Source organism: Amphiprion ocellaris, chromosome 5 (assembly GCF_022539595.1).
Source record: "Amphiprion ocellaris isolate individual 3 ecotype Okinawa chromosome 5, ASM2253959v1, whole genome shotgun sequence".
Taxonomy (NCBI): Eukaryota; Metazoa; Chordata; class Actinopteri; family Pomacentridae; genus Amphiprion; species Amphiprion ocellaris.
In genome coordinates this window covers 28,834,647-28,842,882 of record NC_072770.1, presented here as the reverse complement: position 1 = coordinate 28,842,882, position 8,236 = coordinate 28,834,647, and positions in this window count along the sequence as shown.

Sequence of the window (8,236 nt, the reverse complement as noted above, 5' to 3'; positions counted from 1 at the left end):
TTCTACATGCAATCACGTGACAGAGCCTAACACAGAGGCAAAAAAACACCTGTTTGCCATACAAACTGAACAATTTTTAGATGCATTCATTAAAACCACAATTCCCTCCACACTGGACTCCTTCATTTTGCATACTGGCCTAACACCTACAGCGGAAGCCATCTGCACTGTTCTAGACATTGTCCTATCCCATCTGAAAAACACAGATACCTACAGCTCAGCATTCAACATACTCAACCCCATTATATTAACAGAAAACTGTTTAACCTCAAACTGAACCCCAAACTCTGCAGCTGGATCAGAGACGTCCTTGTAAGACGACCACAGTCCAGAAACATCCCTTCCAGGATGTGTGTCGTGGACACTGGCAGCCCTCAAGGTTGTGTGCTTAGTCCCGTGCTGTACACACTCTACACCCACAACTGTGATGCCACAAATTCACACTCTTAAATTTGCAGAAACACAACAGTCCAGGGTCTCATCAAAATCCCTGATGAGACAGAGAGGTAGGATTGCAAGATTCCAATAAAATTTCTGCCCCCAGGCAATAAGAATGATCAACACTTCTAAACCACTGCCTCCCTCTCCCTCTCAACACCAACAAAGTACTTAATGCAATCTTTGCAATACTGTATATTTCTGCACATGTTGACCTTTGTACCATAAACATTAAACATTTTTTTTGTTTCTTCTGCACATTCCTTCCTTTTTTGCAGTTTAATTTGTGTATTCAACATGGCCTACCTCAGTATGGAAGAGCAGATCTTAACTTTCCAGCACCATAAACGCTGCACATGCTTTTTAAATTGAACATTCTCTACATAGCACCTTAAGTAGAGCCGAAGCAAATTAAGAGTTTAATTGCACTGAAAACTTCTCTATTACCACATAAAAGCCTTCAATCCTTTTAGGTCATTTACTGTAATTGCTGTATATTACATGAATACCTGAGAAAGGACATTTTCCCTTGCATTAAATGAGTTTTGCTTTAGGCACAGATACATTGTGCCACCTGCCACTCACTCAGAAGTGCACCTTCTTTCACACTGACAACTGTTATTAAGGTTGTTTTTTTTCCCGGTGAAAACATAAATTATTTTATGTGTCTGTCAGTACAAATGCTATGTTATGTTTCTGTCTTACATAAACACTCACTTACAAAAGCAACATATGCCGTCTCATCTCTAGCTCTGCTTTGTTGCTCAAAATGCTTAAAACCATGTGGCAATGTGAATAAATTTCTCTCTAAAAATAAATATATGAATAGATCCTGACTATAAAAAGCACAGTAACTTGGTGTGTAGACTTACATCTGAAGTTCAAAGAAGAGAAACACATAGACAGGAAGTGTGGCTAATAAATAATGAGACTTATGTGGCTTTACTTACATAGACCCTGTCCTGATATGTAACAGTCACTCCATGTATCATCAGCTATTAGAACATTTACAGAACCTGACAAAAGCTAAGTTTGGGCCCTTCATCATTAAGAATTAAATTTATTCTGAGTAAAAGCTGACAGGCCAATCTATATAAATGATAGTGTTAAAAATACCTTATCTAAAAATGTGTGTATTAATTCAACTAACTTTATTCTATGTATCTCAAAATCACAGTAAACATCAACATCTCATGACACTTTACATTGTCAAGTCAAGACATTACAATGTTACAGAGAATCCAAACTCCCGTTGAGCAAGCACTTGACAACAGTGAGGAGGAAAAATCTCCCCTCTAACAGGAAGAAACCTCCAACAGAGCCAGGGTGAGCAGACATCTGCCTCCATGGGTCAGGGTTAGGGGTGAGAGAAAAGAAACAAGCAATAAACACTTAGCAGGTAGGTGAAGCCATTCCCTACGGATCAGTCACATGCAGCTCTGAGAGCCTGAGATACCTTCAGGATGCCAGAGGGACGGTTCAGGGTCACCTGAGGGAGCCCAGACTATACGCTTCATCAAAAACGTAAATTTTAAGCCTAATAAAAGCTGAGAGGGTGTCTGCTCCCTGAGGGATCTACTAAAGAGCAAGTTTGACATTGCCAGGCTTTTCTTTGCATTAACTGGCAGCCAGTCAGAGATAACAGGTGTCATGAAGGTGATTATCAACTTTCTTTTTTAACTCTGGCTTTCTTCTTCAGACTGAGTGCGTTCACATAAAAGGAGGTGTTTAAGGTATAATGTTTAATGAAGCGATCACATGCCGCCTACTTCAGTCAACAGGTTGTTTTATGGAGAGCAACAGGGAATATAAAAATTTATGACAGAAAAAAAAGCACTGCTACTGCAAATAGGCAAAAGTGGAATGCTGGTAGAAAACTTTTAATCTTGTGTTATTATATGTATTTTAACAGATCAATGCAACAGTTTATTTCTAACTGACAGCTGCAAAATTTAAATTTCAACTTTAAAAGTCTAAATGTGATAATGTATTGAAGTGCATTGACGTTTGACACTGTCCAATAAAACATCCATCCATCCATTATCTATACACCCCTTAATCCTCATTAGGGTTGCAGGGGGCTGGAGTCTATCCCAGCTGACTGAGGGTGAAGGCAGGGGACACCCTGGACAGATCACCAGTCTATCACAGGGCTACACAGAGAGACAAACAATCACTCACACACTCACACCTAAGGACAGTTTAGTCACAAATTAACCTGATCATGTTTTTGGACTCTGGGTGGAAGTCCAGGAGTATCCGGAGAAAATCCCCACATGCACAGGGAGAACACGCAAGCTCCATGCAGAAAGATCTCGAGGAGGCCAGGACATGAACCGGGGATCCTCAGCCAAACATACTTATGTATATTGTGTGTTAACTGAATGCATGTCGGGTTCCCATGGCAACGCGGTGCTTACAGTGTACAACACTGCAACTGCACAGCTTTGTTCAGTCAAAGTAGTAATGCACAGCTCAACAGGTTTGCAGATATGGCATATTACTTCCACATGAGAAGCGTGTACCAACACAGGGCAGACTTGATATTGGCTGACCCAAAGACAATTAAGACTTCAGTTATGATGATGGACAGCAGTGGAGCTTCTGTATTTTAGCAGCAGTGAGGACGATGACTCTCTGGGAGCCACGCTTCCTTCAGGAAATTTTCCTACAATACAGCCAGTCTGACTTACCAGATGTAAACTGCAGACATAAACCTGCCTTTGGCCCCTCATTTCATCATTTCAGCAGGCCTTCACCTCTTCTCCTATCTGAGGGGTTATGTTTTCAAAATCTACTTCACTAAAGGACATGACAACAACCTCTAGGCAGCAACCTATCAAGCTGAAAATGTCAAGTTTTGCAGAGGATTTGGAAAATCAAATAAGGCAGCCCTGCTATTTTCTTTTCCAGTGAATTATCCATTTTAATGATGCCTCCTGTCGTGCAAATGTTCCACCGAAGCAATACCACTTGTCACTGCTTTGAGGGAGCACCAAAGCCACATTCTTTACTTCTTTCTGCCCAAGATGATTGTGACTGATTAAAAGTAATACAAGAAATATTCAGACCATTTTCCCCCTCTACAATAGAATGATATACCACTATGTGCTGCAGGGCTGGTTTAGAGAGGCTGCTACAGGGCAGGATCAGGCAGGAAGCTGGTAGGAAGCTTGAGGAGGCTATCTGTCTTGTTTGAGGGCTGAGAAGCAGGGCTGTCAAAGAAATCCTGAAGGCAAAGAGTTTTTCAGTGAGGGCTTCAGGGCTTCTACTATGCCGGCCTGTATGTCTCACTAGGCACCCCCCTTCACTCCTCACAGAAGCACACTAAAATGTCTATCAAATCAATAAGTTAATCTTCAACTAAGGTGTCTGCTGGGTCCATAATGGCACCCTGTCAGTCATTTTGAAGGAGACAGACACAGATATCTGCATGTGTTCTGTGGAAGACCCCAAATACTGCTGCTCCTCAATCAGGAGTATAGAGGTTTTAGGTAGCAGTATTGGTTTCTTTAGGCAACACTGGCATGCAAATCAAGATTGGCCAGATCTGACGTTGCTATAATTCTGAGACTTATTCATAATATTTACCTCAAATTACTAAAAGTAAATGGTACCAGAATCAAAAGATTATAAATAAGCATTAATGTGGATTACACTTGGGACAAAAGCTGCAATTTGTATTGAAGAGAAATATTTATTTTAATTCTACACAATATGGAAATGAATAGTAACTTTCCTAAAATATTAAAAATATTTTTAGATAACATTAATTATGTAACTCATGTAATTATTTTGAGAGGATATAAATTTTCATTTTTTGTTTTGATTCTTGAGATCCCCTGGAAACCTCAGTCAGCAGTTCTTGTATGTGAAAAATGCTGGTAGGATCAATGCTGAGACATGACTGTACTTTGTTTCATTTGTTTCATAAGTAAGTTGAGCTGATTGTCATCTACATAGCAGCTGAAATATATGGTGTTTTTTTCTGCTAATACTGCCTAAGGGAATCGTGCATATGGAGACATTCCCTAAATCCCAGTGAACTATTTCAGACCCTGTGATGAAATGCTCTGAACAAAACTGTCAAAGGCAGATGAGTGATTAGCTTTAAATTCATTCAATGACTGATTTAAAATCCATTCATTGATTGATTTGAAAGAGCTTTTTAAAAGACTTTAGAACTAAAGGGGCACTTGGATAAACAGTATATCTATAATTGGTTAACACACACAGATTAAGAGCAGGCTTACATATATAATATAGAAGTGTAAATTAGGGGAAAACATTCCTAGTCTAGTTAGGATGGGGTTTAAAAGACATGTTGATGGCATAGATGAGTTGATTGTTGAAGTCAGACTAGAATCATGTCATTAAGTTTATATCCATTAACAACTTCTTTTATCTGGTTGAAACAGTCATAACATGCAAATGCACATAACTTAATGTCCCTGGTGACAGCAAAAGAGTGTCTTTGTGAAACATTTTTTGTAACTGACTAAGTTTGACTAAAGAAATGCTTGCAGTTTATATAGTGCAACTGGAATCAAATTTTCAATGATTCTAGGCAGTACTGTAGCGTTGTCTCCAGTGTTAGGTCTGTGGAGCGAGATATTTATTTACATAGATAAAGATATAAAGGTAGATGCTGTTATTTATATTCAAATTAAAGAAATTTCCTCCTGTAAGAAGAACTAGATTTATAATGATGTCTGCCACAGAGCAGGTGGGCAAGCTTACCCGTATTTTTTATTTATTTGTTTATTTATTTTTATTATTTGGCCCAACTGTTACCAGTCTAACCCAATCACATCTTTACACATTTCCGCTTTTGCCTCAGCGCCTTCATTTAACGAACCATCTGCAATACAAGGTCAGAGTGCCTGGATAGCAGGGGAAATTGCAGCTCAGAAACACCTGTTCCTCGGGCAGACGCTGCCAAATGTGCAAAAATCCCTAGCATGTCTGCTGCAGGACCTTTTAAATCAATGGCGGTGGCGGCAGAGCAAGGAGGAGAAGACAAGTAGACAAAGGTGAAGGGACTGAAAACTTGGTGAGCAGAAGCTAACAGCGTGTAGGCTTAGTAGTGGTGATAATTGCCATTAAGGTACTCTAGAGTCCATAATGTCATTAAATAATTAATAATTTGACAAAAAAATGTTCTAAAGCGTTTACCAAACAGGCTGGTGTTCGCGACGAAATGCCAATATAGCGTGACAATGAAACAAATTTGCTCTCTTTGCTCTGCTTCAGTGTGGCTAGCTTGCTACTTTTATGAAGCAGTTACATGCTAGCAGCTAGTAAGCTAGCTTTTTATTCCTGACGTGCTAAACTAAGCTTTTAACGCTGATTCTTTGTCTTATTGGAAGGACGTCACCAGTAGAGCTGGCAGAGTTTGTGTGTGTTTTATTCATTTACAATCAGCAGAAATATAAACGCAGCATGTAAATGGTCTTGTTTAAATTTAGCAGGACATTTTAAGCTTTGACACGTCCTCAACTACTGGGTTAATCCGGACCTCAATCAGGTGTTGCTTGAAAGGCCAGTTATAAGATGGCATGACCTGCACACACCTTGACTATGAAAGTCCACCTTAAAATGCAGCTGAGGACTGTTGGCATGCTGGATGCTGGCTTCTCAGGTAGGGCCGTAGTCAGGCATGTCAGCAGCTCCACCTTTTGTCAGGTAAGGAACTGTTTTGGACAGCTGTAGATGGACAACGTGATCCTGTCCCCCAAAATGTCTCTGTGTTGGGATTCATCACAATGCCACTTTCTCACAGTATTTATTTAGTTTCCTCTCTTACTGCTGTACAGTTTTACTGCTTTCAGGGTGCGGCACAGATCTTCTTCTTTGCCTCTATTACTGATGAGTAATTTGGTAAAATTGTAAACAAACTGCAATTAAGTATTTTATGATTTCAGTCTCTCAACTATTCACACACTCACACCAAGACTAGCAAGGTGCTCATCTGTCAACAGGAGCAATTTGTAATTTAGTGTTTGCTTACAGGCATTTTGACATGTATTCAGGAGTAGCCGGGAGCTGAGCTGAAAACAGATGTGGTTGTGTAGGTGGTTCTAATATGCCATTAAGCTATCTGTCCAGGCTCAAAGAAAGGTTTCTAAATTAGCTGAACACCACTTTGTTTTCTAGGCTTTGTAACGTCTGCTTTAAAGCGAACATTTGCAAATTGTACCAGGGAGGTAGCCTCTTCTGATTTACTGCTTCTCTTTTAGATTGGCAAAAGTGCTAAGTGCTGTACTCGACTTGTTTTTTTCTTTTACAGTTTGGGTGTGAGAGGCAGAGAGTGAAAGAGTGCAAGATATGCAACATAGGATGAGCTGTAAGTGTTCTGCAATGATCAGGTCTTCTTTTGAATCACATTCACACTTTTATTAATTTTTAATGTCAACAACTATAAGCAGCCTCACCTTTAATAATGCAAAAAGTACACACACTTCAGTGGCAGTTCTACCAATATAATACAATGACCTAAGTTAGGAATTCTGTCAGTGTCATCAAACACAACATGAGGATGATTATTCATTGATTAGTGTGTGTAAAGCTTCATACAGATTAGTTTCATTTAAACAGGAATTACAACAGCGAAACTGGTTGACAACGTGACTGCCTTAACATCCACATAGTTACAGCGCTACTAAGGCAGATAACATGTAGGTTTTATTCTGAGCTGGAATACAACTTTGCAATGGCCATATGTCGCTGTCAGTGATCACAGAATGATTATAAAAGTGGTAATGTGAAAGATGGGTAATGATCTAATATCTGTTTCAGTGTTTCTGTATATGTGAGCCATTTGTCACTGCAGTCTGCAACTTTATGTTTATCATTATTAGAGCTAGAATTACTCGAGCCCAAAAGAGGAATGTCCTATGGAGTGAATTTGAGAATTTTCAGAGAATTTTAACTGGGTCAACAAAACGTAAAACCCCAGGGGCTGCAAATAGATTACTTTCCCCCCTTCACTCTCATGATTTACTGTCATCCGACCCTTCTTGAAAAATGGATCAATGTCATGCCACCTAATTCAGTCTAGAGGAACAGGGTGTTATAATGGAAAGCTATAAAAAATTTAACTGATGCAATAGAGAAATGCTGGTGGAAAGTAGTGTACCATGTAAGTAAATGTATTTATTTTACCTCTCAGTGCAGCTGCTTATTTGTAACGTGACCGCTGAACATAAGACTTCTTTAAACTTCCCATGATACTCAAGAAATGCATTAATGTCCCATAATTAATGATATGAGGAAGTCACTGTAGTTTTTTTTAGTAAATCAAAGTGACATTAATGTTACTGACGGAATATTCTTTATGATAAAAAAAAAAACAAAACAATAAATTCACGAATTTTATATTCACTGTTCTAGCTGCAGCACCAGCAGTGTAAAACGGAGATGGCAGCAAATCATAACATGTTCTCCGCATCACCAACTGCATATATGGCGGTCTCCATGGCAACGAGACGCATATAGCGGAGACAACGGCGCTGCTTCGTTCAGTGGGACTTAAAACATACATCTCAACAGGTTTTCTCACACACACACACACACATATATATATAATGTTTTCCGTCAGCTGGAAGTCTGTGTCGAGGATAGACGACACTGTTTTTTGTTTTTGTTTTTTAAAGAACTGGTAAAAGGGTGGCGCTTCTTACAGCCGATTAAAATACCAAACTCCCCTAAAGCAGGTTAGCTGTGCGGCTTCAGTGACCGTAGTCATCCAGGTTAAAAACGTTGGTGACGATAAAAAACTCTGACTTTAGAGTAAACA